General features: G+C 45.2%; 1 long non-coding RNA gene across 2 annotated transcripts; it reads left to right on the top strand.

Annotated features, from left to right (window-relative positions):
• The first annotated feature begins 3387 nt into the window (after positions 1–3387).
• Positions 3388–10366, top strand: LOC129653669 (uncharacterized). 2 transcript variants are annotated; one of them, XR_008715188.1, is made up of 4 exons: positions 3388–3529; positions 4115–4228; positions 8910–9017; positions 9812–10366. It is a non-coding gene; the product is annotated as an uncharacterized LOC129653669 (long non-coding RNA). The 2 variants fall into 2 exon arrangements; XR_008715187.1 differs by lacking the exons at positions 8910–9017; positions 9812–10366 and adding an exon at positions 4920–7124.
• Positions 10367–16292: the final 5926 nt, after the last annotated feature.

The following is a 16292-nucleotide window of genomic DNA, read 5'->3' as shown; positions in this document are numbered from 1 at the left end:
CAGGAGACGCAGGCTCAATCCCCTGGGTCAGGAAGATCCCCTGGAGAAGGGCGTGGCAACCCTTGCCTGGAGAATCCCGTGAACAGAGAAGCCTGGCATGCTCCAGTCCATAGTACTGAAGCCTCTTAGGACGCACACACATAATGAGTACTCTTTCCCACCTGTACCTGAAAAATACATATACCTGAAAATACATATGAAAAAAAATCATGTAATAATTTTCTCTCTCCGTCTAACTTTACCTCTTGATTTATCTGTGTCCCTGCAGTTGGCATTATTTGTTTAAAGTCAGAGTCATATTTCGTTGTATCAATGTATTACTTTTTCTTTATCCATTCACCTGTCCATGTACATTTGCTTATTTCCATATCTGGGCTATTTTGTGAATTGCTGTGGTGCATAATTGTGTGCATGAGTTTTCCAAAATCTGATTTTCTCCACATGCGCTCCCAGAAGTTGGACTGCCAGATCATATGGTTCATCTGTTTCAACCATTAAAATGCACAGCTAGATATGTCCTCACTAGCAACAATTACCAATAAAATTTCACCAGCACTATATAAGAGTCTTTTTTCTTCACCCCACTGTAGCATTTTTTGTCTCTAGACTTTTTTGAGAGTGGTCTTTTGGACTTCTCTATGGTGATAGATTGTCATTCTGATTGTCTTGTGTCTAATTATTCACCTAATTGAGAACCTTTTCTCAATTGAAAGAGAAGAGGTTCTTAAAAGAACCTTTTCTTACACTTTCTTAAAAAAAAATTATAGATTGTATTTACCTCATTCTTCAAGAGATGGGAATACCAGACCACCTGATCTGCCTCTTGAGAAATTTGTATGCAGGTCAGGAAGCAACAGTTAGAACTGGACATGGAACAACAGACTGGTTCCAAATAGGAAAAGGAGTTCGTCAAGGCTGTATGTTGTCACCCTGCTTATTTAACTTATATGCAGAGTACATCATGAGAAATGCTGGACTGGAAGAAACACAAGCTGGAATCAAGATAGCCGGGAGAAATATCAATAACCTCAGATATGCAGATGACACCACCCTTATGGCAGACAGTGAAGAGGAACTCAAAAGCCTCTTGATGAAAGTGAAAGTGGAGGGTGAAAAAGTTGGCTTAAAGTTCAACATTCAGAAAATGAAGATCATGGCATCTGGTCCCACCACTTCATGGGAAATAGATGGGGAAACAGTGGAAACAGTGTCAGACTTTATTTTTCTGGGCTCCAGAATCACTACAGATGGTGACTGCAGCCATGAAATTAAAAGACGCTTACTCCTTGGAAGAAAAGTCATGACCAACCTAGATAGCATATTCAAAAGCAGAGACATTACTTTGCCAACAAAGGTTCGTCTAGTCAAGGCTATGGTTTTTCCTGTGGTCATGTATGGATGTGAGAGTTGGACTGTGAAGAAGGCTGAGCGCTGAAGAATTGATGCTTTTGAACTGTGGTGTTGGAGAAGACTCTTGAGAGTCCCTTGGACTGCAAGGAGATCCAACCAGTCCATTCTGAAGGAGATCAGCCCTGGGATTTCTTTGGAAGGAATGATGCTAAAGCTGAAACTCCAGTACTTTGGCCACCTCATGTGAAGAGTTGACTCATTGGAAAAGACTCTGATGCTGGGAGGGATTGGGGGCAGGAGGAGAAGGGGACGACAGAGGATGAGATGGCTGGATGGCATCACAGACTCGATGGACGTGAGTCTGAGTGAACTCCGGGAGTTGGTGATGGACAGGGAGGCCTGGCGTGCTGCGATTCATGGGGTCACAAAGAGTCGGACATGACTGAGCGACTGATCTGATGTGATCTGATCTGATTTTCTTCTGATAGTTTGACCTACTTTGCATTTTCATTCTTTATCTCTGGAGATTTCATGAGAGCGAGTGTCATGAGGAGCCCAGCAATTTTTGTGAATATTAAGTACTAGAAGGAAAACCTTAAAAGTTGCTGTTGTGGGAAACTGCCACAGGACTGCAGGACACTGTCATGCCCAAAGGTGGCGACCCTGCCAATGAAAACTTTATAACAGTTTTAATTTGGGTCTGTACAATATTCTGGCACATACTTGAACCAACACCCCAAAACTTTAAGGGTGCTGTCTGCCTACCAACAGCATAGACAGGTTCCATCTTCTCCAGCCCCTGTTACCCTGGTATAACATATCAAACCTCAAAAACTCTTATCTGTTGCTATGAATATCATTTTTATTTTAGCTCAGTTTAAACAGAGAGGCAAAAACATCAGGGGGACTATTTTTTCAGGTTTCTTCAGGGAGAAAAATGAAACTTAGAAGACAAAGTGTGTGCAGTTAATGGGCTCCATGAGTCACTAATTGTTTGCAGGAATTTTTTCTCAAGTCTGACCTTTCATACATATAATAAGAAATACAGAATTAGAAGAAACTGATTAGAAATGATGGCTTGTTTCTACCTAGAAAATCTGAATACAAAGGAACCAACGGGAACCACAAAGATCAGGGTGCAAAGGTTTTAAGAATAGTTTAGGTTCACAAATAATAATATGCTTGTAATCTCAACAATACATTTTTCTCTGATAAAGAATATATTTTTCCAGAAGTCTTCCAGTGTGGCAGTCTCCTGCTGTTAAGCCTTGGATGCTGGAATCGGGCCACTTCCTGTCTGTCTTTACAGGACACTGGGCTATACTCTAAGAAATTCCTGGCTCTCCCCTGGATCCTGACCATCACGTGGCTACAGAAATGGTAACATTTTTGTTTTGCCAGTTGAAATGCTTAATGACACAGATTCCTTCAGTTTCCTGATGTGGGTGAAGTGTGGAGCCCAGCGATGATTTCTTATTCAAGAAACCCACATCCTAGTCCACACGAGGGTGAGCCTCCTCCAACAGTGAGACACCCTGTGCCTCTGGGGAGAGCAGCTTTAAGATAGTCTAAGCCTGACCAAGGTCTGTCTACATGAGAGACTTAGACCTCTCCAAGTCCTGTCTACACTGACGATGTTTACACGTGACCGTGTGCTTCTACAGTGAGAACATTCAGACCTGACCCTATTCTGTCTACACTAGGACTGGGGACCTGGGTAGGACCTGGCTTGCCTCTGTCCTGGAAAACTGCGCACCTGTGTCTGAATGTCAGCGCTCAGATGTCTGGGGTCTGGAGCTGAGGTGGCTGCTCTGGGCAATGTGCTCTTCTCTGGGGGGGCTCCGTGGCCCTCCCGGGGTCAGGGCTGCGGTGGGCTCTTAGTCTCTCCCCCTGCCAGGTTCCCCCTCCCTGGGTCATGGAGGCGCCTCAGGTGGGCTACCTTGTAATCATTCCAATTTTCCAGCACATTCAGGTTGAGTAGGGAGGCAGGTTCACGTGCTGAACTGATTCCAGGGATCAGGCAAGAAGTCAATGGGCAGCAGGTGAGGTTGCCGCTGTGATCTCCTTCCGGTCGACTCTCCTCAGAAGAGAACAGGGCTGCCCCCTATCCTTCAGCCCAGCTCTCCTGTTTCCTCATCATCTCAGCAGGACAGGAAAGACAGAGCCCGCCAGAACCAAGGTAGTGTGTTCAACTCTAGCACGAGCTTTCAAACCAGCAAAAGATCACACAGAACCAAGTGAAGACAGGAGGGGCCTGACTTCTCAGGGACCACTGTGGGGAGAGGAGAGGACCCTTCCCTTCTTTCTAGGGTCCCAGGAGGCCCCAGGGACCTGGCTGGTTTACACACTGGGGGCCCGCTGACCACAGCCATGGTGTCCTGACCGAGGGGACGTGTGACCCCAGGTGGGGGGTCTGGGGACTGTGTGAGTCTCACCCCCTCTGCATGGTCAGGATCGTGTGCTGGGAGACCCCACACACAAAGCTAAGAAAGAGGGAAGAACACGTGAGAGCTTCACTTGTGTTTAGGAATGAATACTTTAGTGTATTCACTTTACACAGGCTTGTACCTGTTTGCTTCTTTACCCCTGCGAGGTTCACCCTCCCTGGGGCTCCTGGGGACTCCTCAGGTGGGCTACCTGGTAATTATTCCAGCATGAGCATGGGGAGAAGGGGGGCAGGCATCTGGTGGATTGACTGCAGGGCACGCGGATCAGGCAAAAAGCCAGTGGGATCAGGTGAGGTTGCTGCCGTGACCTCCTTCAGGTCGACCGTCCTACTCAGCAGAGACCAGACCTGCCCCTCGTCTTCCAGCCCTGCGTCTGGTGTTTTCTCAGCTCCTCAGCAGGACAAGAAAGGACCGAGCCTGCCAGAACCAAGGTAGTGCCTTCAACATGATCATGACAGCTGTAGAAACAGTTAATATCACAGAACCAAAGGGAAAGGGGAGGACTTCTGTGGGACAATGTGGGGAGAGGAGACCGACCCTACCCTTCTTCCTACCGTCCCAGGAGGTTACGGGAACCCCCTCGTTTCTGCCTTAGGGGTCCAACCAGCAGAGACCTGGTGTTTTAACAAAGGGTCGAGGGGCCCCAGGTGCGGGGACTGGGGAGGAGGTGTCGCCTTGGAGACTGAGGACATGTGTCCCCGGTTCAGTCCTGGAGATTGTGTGAGTTCACCCCACCTACACGGTCAGGATCCTGTACCTGGAGACCCCCGTCTGCTCTTTACCTGCAGTGTGTCTCGTCCCCTCTGAGATTCCCATCCTCTGAATTAAGGGTGTTGCCCTGATTTACCTGTGATACTTTTTTTTCTCTTCATCTTGTTGCATGCACATGAGGTCAGGCAGCTTCGCATGAGTCATATTAATATCACAGCACATCACAGATCCAATTCACAGGGGTAATCACAGTCTGGCTTCCCCTAGACCGAGCCCAGTTAATTTAATTTGTAATGGAATTGTTATTTTATATTGGAGTAAAGTTTGATTTCTGATGTTTAGTTTTAGGTGTACATGAATTTGATTCAGTTATACATAGACATATATCTGTTCTTCTGTTTTTTCATGTAGGTTATTACAGTTTGTTCAGGAGAGTTCCCTGTTCTATCCAGTAGGTCCTTTTTCATTATCGACTTGATACATGCAGATGGTGACTACAGCCATGAAATTAAAAGACGCTTACTCCTTGGAAGGAAAGTTATGACCAATCTAGATAGCATATTCAAAAGCAGAGACATTACTTTGCCAACAAAGGTCCATCTAGTCAAGGCTATGGTTTTTCCTGTGGTCATGTATGGATGTGAGAGTTGGACTGTGAATAAGGCTGAGCGCCGAAGATTTGATGCTTTTGAATTGTGGTGTTGGAGAAGACTCTTGAGAGTCCCTTGGACTGCAAGGAGATCCAACCAGTCCATTCTGAAGGAGATCAGCCCTGGGATTTCTTTGGAAGAAATGATGCTAAAGCTGAAACTCCAGTACTTTGGCCACCTCATGCGAAGAGCTGACTCATTGGAAAAGACTCTGATGCTGGGAGGGATTGGGGGCAGGAGGAGAAGGGGACAACAGAGGATGAGATGGCTGGATGGCATCACGAACTTGATGGACATGAGTCTGAGTGAACTCTGGGAGTTGGTGATGGACAGGGAGGCCTGGCGTGCTGCGATTCATGGGGTCGCAGAGTCGGACACGACTGAGCAACTGGACTGAACTGAACTGAACTGAACTGAGTATGTATATTTTCATCCCATACTCTTAATTCATCCCTCCCTTCAAACTCTCTTTTGATGATATAATCATAATCTGGTTTTCTCAGGCTGTGAGTCTGTTTCTGTTTTGTACATTAGTTCATTAGTATGAATTTATAGATTCCACCTCTACATGATATCTTAGGGTATTGTCTGTTTCTCTCTGACTTAACTCGCATAGAATAATTTCTTGGTTCATCCACGCTGCTGCCAGTATGATTATCTGTTCTATGGCTGAGTAGTATTCCAGGGTATAGATGTACCACCTAGTCTTCATTTTCTGTCAGTGGACTCTGTGTCTTGACTATTGTAAATAGTGCTGTCCTGAAAATCAAGATGCATGTGTCACTTTGAAAGGTGATTTTCCTCTGGACCTAAGAAGAGGAATGGGATTGCAGGATCATATGATACCTCTGTGTTTAGCGTTTTGAGGAACCTCCGTGCTGTTTTCCATAGTGGCTTCACCATTTGCATTCCCACCAAGATTGTAGGAGGATTCCCTCTTCTGTACATCCTCTGCGGTATTTATTCTTTGTAGATCTTTTTGATGATGGCCATTGTGACCAGTGTGAGGTGATACCAATGGTAGTTTTGATTGGCATTGATTTAATAATTATTGATGTGGGGTATCTTTCCATGTGCTTTTAATGTTTTATGCCTTGTGAGTTCAATTTGCCTCTTGAAACTGGCTTCCTGAAACTTGGCCCTGTTTGGAATTCTTTTCTGATGATTTATCCCAGGACATTTCTTGAGGGCAGGTGTCATTTAAAACCCCGTTGGACTTGTGACCATTAGGAGCCCTTCAGCATCTGTTTAATGGATTCCCTGCTGGCTCAATGGTAAAGAATCTGCCTGCAATGCAGGAGACTAGCAGGAGATACGGGTTCAACCCCTGGGTCAGGAGGATCCCCTGGAGTAGGAAATGGTAACCCACTCCAATAGGCTTGCCTGGGAAATCCCATGGACAGAGGAGCCTGACCGGCTATAGTTCATGGGATTGCAGAGAGTCAGACAGGACTGAGTGACTAAGCAACAGCTACTGTTCTAAGGTGTATAAGGTGTTTATAAGGTGTATAAGGTGTTTATAAGGTGTATTATTGTTCTGAACCAGCTCTTTACTCCCTGCACACCCTCCACATTTCTTTTTTGGTAACTGCAAGTTTCTTTTTCTAAGTCTGTGAAGCTGTTTCTCCTTTGTAATGAAGTTCATTTGTATGCATTTTTCTATTACACCTAGAAGTGATATCATATGACACATGTCTGTCCTTGTCTTCCTTACTTCACTTGGAATGATCATCTCAAGCTTCTTTCCTGAAGCTGGACTTAGCAGTATTTCCTGCTTCTTTGTGGTTGAGAAATATTGCATTATGTACGTGTATCCTATCATATATCCATTCAACTGTGATTTCTAGTTAGCTTGCTTCCCAGCCTTGTCTATTGAACCTTGTGGGGCCAAGATTTCTGGGGTTCCTGTGTCTTTTAAATTTTTTATTTTCTCCAGGTTTGTGCCCAGGTGTGGGATTGCTGAGTCCTAAAGTATTTCTATGGTATTTTTTAAATGAACCTCCATACTGTTCTCCCTGCTGGATGTTCATATGTGGATTGTGACCAACAGTTTAGGAGGGTTCCCTTGTCTCCATACCCTCTCCAGCATTTATTCTTTCTTAAACAATTTTATTTATTCCTTTGTCTTTGGTTGCACTGGGGCTTGGTTGCTGAGTGCAGACTTTCTCTATCTGCGGCGAGCAGAGGCTGCTCTCTAGTTTCACCGTGCAGGTTTCTCACTGTGGTGGCTTCCGGTTGCAGAACACAGGCTCTTGAGTGCCAGGCTTCAGTAGTTCTGGCACAAGGACTCAGTGGTTGTGGTTCAAAGGCTTGGTTGTCCCATAGATGTGGAATCTTCCCAGACCAGGGACTGAAATTGTGACTCTTGCATTTGCAGACAGCTTCTTAACCACTGACCACCAGGGAAGTCCTAGCATTTATTCTTCAAGATGTTTTGAGATGGCCATTCCGACCAATGTGAGTGATTGCCTCATTGGACTCATTTGATTTGCATATTTCTAACACTTAGTGATGCTGAGCATCTTTTCATGTGCCTAAGTGCAATCTGCAGGCCTTCCTCAGAGAAATATCCACTTCAATCTTTGGTCCATTTTGTTCTTGGGTTGTATTTATTTTTTCTATTGAGTTGCACGAGCTGTCTGTATGTTTTAGAGATGAATCCCTTGTGGGTATCTTCCTTTGCAAATCTTTCTTCCTATTCTGAAGATTGTCTCTCTCGTTTAGGGTTTCCTTTGGAATGGAAATGGTTTGGTGGTTAAAGAGGTCCCATTTTCTGATTTGTGGTTTATTTTTCATTATCCTAGGAGGTAGATCCTCAACAAACTTGCTACATTTTATGTCAAATTGTATCCTGTTTATATTTTTCTCAAGATTTTCATAATACCCATCATTACATTTCGATATTTATAATTTGAAGTTTATTTTGTGCATGGTATTAGGAAGCTTTCTAGTTTCATTTTCATGGTTGAAGGAACCCTCCCAGTGTCCTCCATAGTGGCTGTTACCAACGTTCATCCCAAACATCCATGGAGGATGGTTCCCTTGTCTGCACACCCTCTCCAGCACTTACTGTTTGTAGTCGTTCAGTCGCTCAGTCATGTCCGACTCTTTGTGAACCCATGGACTGCAGCATGCCAGGCTCCCGTCCTTCACCATCTCCCAGAGCTTGCTCAAACTCATGTCCATTGAGTCGATGATGCCATCCAACCATCTCATCCTCTGTTGTCCCCTTCTCCTCCCGCCTTCAATCTTTCCCAGCATTAGGGTCTTTTCAAATGAGTCAGTTCTTTGCATCAGGTGGGCAAAGTATTGGAGTTTCAACTTCAACATCAGTCCTTCCAATGAATAGTCAGGGCTGATTTCCTTTAGGATGGACTGGTTGGATCTACTTGCTGTCCAAGGGACTCTCAAGAGTCTTCTCCAACACCACAGTTCAAGAGCATCAATTCTTCAGAGCTCAGCTTGCTTTATAGTCCAACTCTCACATCCATACATGACTACTGGAAAGGAGCAGGCCCACGGGCCTTTGTGAATTGAAAAGTGTCCCTCAGCCCAGGTGATCAAGCTGTAGTTACAGGAAATGTCCACACGGCAGCAGCACTTCTTCATTCTCAACTCTGGGCCTCCTGCCAAATAGAGCCTTAAGGAGAGTCAGCTTCCTGGGCTGGCAATTCTAATGGAATGGGCCTGAGCAACACTCCAGGGCTTCTGTGTCACTACTTCTCCCTAAAGTTTCTTCCCTCCTCTTCAGACTCATTCCAGCCTGGGCCACAACTCCTGTTGAGGTGCCTAGGAGGCTGCACTCTCAGGATGGAGACTTGGAATTGGGGACCCCATCACCAGGACCCCTGGTGACTAGGTGAGCTTTCCAAGGTCCTTGAAGGCAGAGGGTGTGCCCCCATCCTTTGGGTGCACGAGGGCATGTGGTCCAGACTGAGCCAACCAGACAGTGCAAGTGTACTTGGGCTCTAAATTAAGGGCCCCCTCTCTGATGCCATGCCCCATCCCAGTCATGGGAACCAAGCCTGCTCAGGTTCCAGGGAAGGGGTAGCAGCCCAAGCCAGGGAGGCTGGAAGGAATGAAATAGATATTGCTGTTATTTCTTTTCGTTTTCTTAAATCTCATGCCCGTGCTATGTTTGAGTAGAGTTGATTTGGAGTTTGAGCTTGTCTTCAGTGCACAGATGCTTGATTCAGTTGTGACATATACATGCAGCACAGCTATTCTTTTTTGGGTTCTTATTCCACAGAGGTGATTGTAGAGGTAGAGAAAAATTCCCTGTGCTGCACATCAGATCCTTGTGCAGTATCTATCAGAGATGTCAATTTTGTGAGAATGTCAAAGGAAGGAAAGAGGAAATCCTTGTGGATTCTTATAGACAGACTTCTGTGTAAGGGCTTTCCATGTATTTGTTGGTTCCAATCTCCTAATTCATCTTGACCCAGTACTGTTTTTTGTTTTCTTTAATTGCCTGCTTGGGTTAATTGAATTGGTGATGAACGGGAGGCCTGGCTTGCTGCAGTCCATGGGGTCGCAAAGAGTTGGACACAATTGAGCAACTAAACTGAACTGGGTTAATTCTCCTCAGAGGATCCTTTTGTGTTGTAAATTAGTTCTCTTTTTCTCTCTCTTTTTTTTTATTCTGCCTCAAAGGTTCATCATCTGCAGTTTTGTGCATCTGGCTGATTTCACTTAGAGTATGAATCTCCAAGGTCCACCCTTCTGGAGACCAGTGGCATAATTTCATCATTTCAGTGGTGCTTTTTTGTGGCTGAGTAATAGTCCCTGTTGTGTGTGCGCGCACACACACACACACGTACACATACAGCACATCTTGTGTAAGCTCTCAGCTGTCGGGGGCAATTCTATGGTTCTGTGTCTTGGCTACTGTAGTAGCTACTGTGAATGCCGGGGTGCCTTTGTCTTTTTGAAGACTGGTTTCCTTGGGCTAAAGGCCCAGGTGTGGGAATGTCAGATCCTAGCTCTGGTCTCTTGAGAGTTGTGTTTTTTTTTTTTCCCCTAGCATTCAGAGTCTCCTTTCGAGTGACTCTTGCCAATGTCCATTTCCACTGACTGCATAGGGGGGTTCCCACCCCTCCCAGCTCTCTCCTACATTTATTGCTAGTAGACGTTTGGTAATGGCCATTCTGAGTGGTATGGTTTGACCTTGGTTGTCATTTTTCTATTTTCCTGTACTATTTAAGGATGCTGAGCATCTTGTCCCATGGCCATTCGGTGTTATTTTATTGTTTTTTTCTTTTTCATTAAAGGGTACGAGGACAATTTACCTGTTGCAGATGGCTTCTTGAAAGTTGGCTGTGTTTGGCATTTGTGTTTGAAATACCAGCCCCGGGGTGTTTCCTGAGGGCAGTTATCATTAAGAGCCCCCCAGGACTTGTGAGTTGGAGGTGTGAGTCAGCACTGGTAGTCAAGTTATAGTTCCAGGAAATGTGCACAGGGTGACAATCCTTCTTCAGGCCCAACTCTCATTCCTGGGGCCGTGAGATCCTTGGGGGAGATTGGATTGCCAAAGCTGTGAATTTGAGGGGAATGTGCCTGAGGAAACACTCAAGGGTTTGTGTCTCACTGCTTCTTCCCCCTGAAGCTTCACCACCACCCGCTCCGGGCTGCTCCCAACCTGAACCACAAGCCGTGCTGAGCGGGCCTAGGAGGCTGCACTCTCAGGAAGGAGGCTTGACATGGGAACCCTAGCAGCAGGTGACCTAGAGGCTAGGTGAATTTCACCAAGGGCTGGAGGTCAGAGGGCTGGGTACAGTGGGTACACTGTTCCCAGCCAAGCAAGCCAGACAGGACAGGTTGAAGAGGAGGCTCGCTTACGGGCGCCTGTTCCACTTTGTCTGCCCCATCCCATGCAGCCATGGGACCCGAGCCTGCTCGGGCTCCAGGGACGGGTTAGCAGTCCAAGTCAGGGAGACTGGCAGGAACAAAATAGGCATTCCTTTTCTTTTACTTTTCTTGAATCTCTAATTTTGTGCTTGTCAGCATCCAGTCACCTAATTCCATTATGACATGTCCGTACAGCATCTCTCTTCTTTGGGGGGATCCTTTGCCATAGAGGTTATTGCAGAAGGCTGAACCATGTTCACCATGAACATCTGAAACTCATGTCCTGGGATGCAACCCCACTGAGTTGCCTAGGAGGCCGCCCTCTCAGGGTGGAGACTTGAATTGGGGACCCCATCAGCAGGACCCCTGGCAACTAGGGGTTTTCTGAAGTCCTCGAAGTCAAAGGGTGTGCCCCCATCGTGCCCCCATCCTTTGGTCGCACGAGGGAGTGTGGTCACAGACCGAGCCAGCCGGACAGTGCAGGTGTGCTAGGGCTCTAACCTAAGGGCCCCCTTCCCAGTATCACGACCACACCCCTGGTGGGGGCTTCCCTGGTAGCTCAGATGTTAATGAACCTGTCTGTAATGTAGGATACCAGGGTTCAATATGTTCGTTGGGAAGAACCCCTGGAGAAGGGGACGGCTACTTAATCCATCATTCATGCCTAGAGAACATGGAGAGAGGAGCCTGGCGGACTGCAGTCCTCAGAGTTGCAAAGAGTCTAACAAACACTTTTACTTTCAGATTTCTAGCATCATGACCAAACACAGTCCAGCCATGGGAACAAAGCCTCCTTAGACTCCAGGGGCGGGTTAGCAGCCCAAGTCAGGGAGGTCACAGGGAATGAAATAGATATTTCTTGTATTTCTTTTTATTTTCTCTCATTTAGATGCTATGCTAGATGTAGTTGATTTGCAGTTTTGTACTTTTCGTCAGTATACAGCTGCTTGAATCAGTTATGACATATACACACAGGATATCTCAGGATATCTTTCCTTTTTGGAATCTTTTTCCATAGAGCTTATTGCAGAAGGTCAAGAAAAGTTCTGTGTGCTGAACATCAGAATCTTCTGCAGTATCTATCAGAGATACAGATTTTATGTGAATGTGGAAGGAAGGAGGAAATGAGATTATTCTTGTGGATTATCCATACATATATAGATCTTGGTGTTTATGTTGGAGTAATGGATTTGTATATGTTAGTCCCAACCTCCTGCATATCATACTGGCCCTTTACTTTTTTTTTTTTATATATGATTCTTTGATTTCTCAGCTCCTTTTATCTCGTTTAAATTTTTCCAGGAATGTTCTTTATTTGCTAGTTTCTTTTTTTGTCTAGCACATTTCACTTGACATATGATCCTTCAAGGTCCAACCTTGTAGAGAAGAGTGGAAAGTACCATACTTTCAGTAATGCTTTTTATGGCTAATAGTCCACTGTATATATGTACCACATCTTGTTTAAGCTTTAGCTGTGGGTGGAAATTTTGTGGTTCCTGCCTTGCCTATTGGAAGCTGTGCTACAGTGAACAGTGGGGTGCATGTCTCTCTGTGAATGGTGGTTTTCTTGGGATTTAGAACTTTGCTCATGTTGTACCTTGAAGCTTCCAGGCATATGCTCACTTTGTGAACAAATATGAGGCCTCTAGTTAGAGGTTCAGCTTGTTTATAACTATGAGGTCTGTAGGTAGACTCGCAGCTCATGGATAACAATGATGCTTTATTCAGACTGTAAGCTCATGTATAAGTTTGAGGCTTCTAGGCACACCCTCAGATCATCTGTCCAATGAGGCTTCTAGCAGAATTTCAGCTCATGTATTACCATGAGGCCACTAAGCATATCCTCAGCTCGTGTATAAATACGAGGCCACAGAGAAGATGCTAAGATGGTGTATAACTAGGAGACCTCTCGGCAGATGCTCAGCTTGTGTGCAACTATGAGGACTCAGGCTGGTGCTCAGCTCCTGTATAACTATGAGGCCTCTATGAAACGCTTGGCTGGTGTATAACTATGAGCCCTAAGGAAGAGCCTCAGCTGGTGTGTAACTATGAGGCCTCTAGGCAGACACTTGGCTCTTTTGGGTCTATGAGGCCTCTGTGCAGATACTCACTCGTATCTGTCTAGAGGCTTCAAGACACATAATCATGTATAAATATGAGGCCTCAATGCAGACACTCTGCTCGTGTACAATTATGAGGCCTCTAGGCAGACACTCAGCTATTGAGGATCCATGAAGCCTAGGTCTATGAGGCCTCTGTGCAGATACTCACTCGTATCTGTCTAGAGGCTTCAAGACACATAATCATGTATAAATATGAGGCCTCAATGCAGACACTCTGCTCGTGTACAATTATGAGGCCTCTAGGCAGACGCTCAGCTATTGAGGATCCATGAAGCCTAGAGCCAACACTCAGCCACTGATGGGTCTAAGAAGCCTCTAGGTAGACGCTCAGCTTGTTTCTGTCTAGAGGCCTCAAGGGAGTCGCTCATCTCCTGTGTAATTATGAGGCCTCTACACAGAAGCTCCTCTCCTGTGTTCCTGTGAGGCCTCTAGGCAGACTCTCAGATCCTGTGAGCCAATGAGGCTTCTAGGCAGACGTTCAGCATGTGTATAACCAGCAGGCCTCTAGTAGATGCTCAGCTTGTGTGTAACTATGAGGACTCAGGTCAGACACTCAGCTCCTGTGTTTCTATGAGGGCTCTAGGCTGATGCTCAGCTCATGTCTGTCTAAAGGCCTCAGACAGACTCTCACTTGTAAATAAAAAGAGGCCTCTAGGCAGACGCTCTCATGTGCCTGTCTGGAGCTTCAAGGAAGATGCTCAGCTCCTGTATAACTATGAGGCCCTAGGGCAGACTCTCAGCTGGTGTATAACTTTGAGGCCTCTCAGGAGATGCTCATCTTCTGTGTTCCTATGAGGCCTCTAGACAGGTGTGCACCTCATGTCTGTCTAGAGGCCTCAAGGCAGATGCTCAGCTCCTGTGGGACCATGAGGGCTCTAGGCAGATGCTCAGCTCGTGTCTTACTAGGAGGGCTTTAGGCAGAAGCTGAGCTCGTTTATAGCTATACAGCTTCTAGTAAGACATCTTTTGTGTGCCTGTGGGGCCTCTAGGCTTTCACTAGGCTGGTATGTTCCAAGGAAGCCCCTAGGCAGACCTTGTGCGTAGCCATGAGGCCCTGTGCAGACACTCAGCTCCTGTGGTCTGTGAGCCTCTTGGTGACTCTCCAGTTGCGTATGTTATGAAGTCTCTCTCAGCTCCTTTGCATCCAGTGTCCTATTAAATTGATTATCAGTTAACACCTAGGTGTACTATGTCTGATCTATCTATATTCTGTAGTAACAAATTATTCAAAATACCTGAATGTGAATCTATATATGTATATTTAAAATTAAATAAACACTTATACAATATACTCCATATCACCTTGTCTGTCAATGTTACTTCAATTATAACTAAAGGCATATTTAATTAAAAAAAAACGGAGATACATGTTTTCAGCAATTGTTCTGGTATGCTCCATGCTAAATTATAACCCCAAATCAGGACTTTCCCTTAGACCCCATGGACTATACAGTCCATGGAATTCTCCAGGCCAGAACACTGGAGTGGATAGCCTTTCCCTTCTCCAGGGGATCTTCCCAACCCAGGGATTGAACCCAGGTCTCCCGCACTGCAGGTGGATTCTTCACCAGCTGAGCTACCAGGGAAGTCCAAGAATACTGGAGTGGGTACCCTATCCCTTCTCTAGCGGATCTTCCCAACCCAGGAGTTGAACTGGGGTCTCCTGCATTGCAGGTGGATTCTTTACCAACTGAGCTATGAAGGGAGCCCTCAATTGTAACTAAAGGCATATTTAATAAAAAAAAAAAAAAAAAAGTAAGACCCAAGTTTTCAGCAATTGCTCTGGTATGCTCCACTCTGAATTATAAGCCCAAATCAGGACTTTCCCTTAGGCTCTCATACTGTGTGGCCACAGTTAACACAAGGAACTTCTGCCATCTAGTGGCACTTCCCGTTGTCGCAACCTGACAATTATGGGTAATGAGCAATTAATATTCACAAGATTTTTCATGCCCTAATGACCCCACCCTTAAAAATATATACAAGAGATAATGAATAAAAAATGTAAAATAGGGAAACTATCAGAGAAAATATCAAAAAGTAAATACAACTGCAGTGTTTAAAAAAATAACACATAGAAAAGTTCACCATAATGCGATTCATCAGAGACACTAAAATCAAAAAAACAACAAGATCAAGACAGAGAAATCAGAAGGCCAGTATCTATAAATCTACACCGAGGAAATGATACAGTGGGGATAGTTAAAGTGGTCCCTTTAGGATGCTTGTGGGCTATAACTGGCAAATCCATTATACAGGCCAGTGTGGAAGCGTGTAGTAACTGAAAACACGGGGCACTGTGATCTGACGGTCTCACTCAGACAGGTGCAGAGGGAAACAGGTTTTGATAAATAAATGCACCCAAAAGGGTGCTGCTGCAGGTTGTGCACGTACATCAGACATGAAAATACACGTGCAGAGGTGAAGAGACGAGGATGTACACGTACATCAGACATGAAAGAAAACACACATGCAGAGGTGGAGAGACGAGGAGCAAGGCAGGCACCTACACGATGGACTAGGACTCTGCGAAAAGTAAGGAGCACAGACCCAGAGATGACACAGTGAGAGAGTCAGGCAGAGAGAAGATAGGAATGCCGACTCTGTCACTCGCAGGTGGGACTGAGAAATCACTCCCAGGAAGCACATTTACTTTTGAAATAACCAGACATCGTAGGAAATGAATTTGTAATTACAAAAAGAAATGGTGCATTTAAATTTATATTAGATTGGGATTCATGTATACAACAAAGGATATAAAATATATAACACGGACCTTCATTACCAAGGGAGGAATATTAAACACTCTGAAATAATCTATTTGTGAAAAAAATACCAACAATGAATACATACACACATGGTAAGATGTGAACAAAGTTTGGGATATTTAGAGGAAAAAACAACATTGTAATCAAATTTACTCTAATAAAAAAGACAGAGATTAACTCTTTAAAAAAAAAAGATGAAGTAATGAGACTCATATTGAAAGGCTGATAAGGAATCCGGGGCCCTTGAGGAGAAAGGGGTCTGGGGCTCTCAAGGAGGAGCAAAGGACAAACTTTTTTTCTACATTGCTTATTAAAGCAATGCATATTAAAAAGCAGAGACGTTACTTTGCCAACAGAGGTCCATCCAGTCAAGGCTACGGTTTTTCCAGTGGTCAT

Source organism: Bubalus kerabau, chromosome 5 (assembly GCF_029407905.1).
Source record: "Bubalus kerabau isolate K-KA32 ecotype Philippines breed swamp buffalo chromosome 5, PCC_UOA_SB_1v2, whole genome shotgun sequence".
In the NCBI taxonomy this organism is placed as follows: Eukaryota; Metazoa; Chordata; class Mammalia; order Artiodactyla; family Bovidae; genus Bubalus; species Bubalus kerabau.
This window is presented reverse-complemented; position numbering and strand designations above follow the sequence as displayed.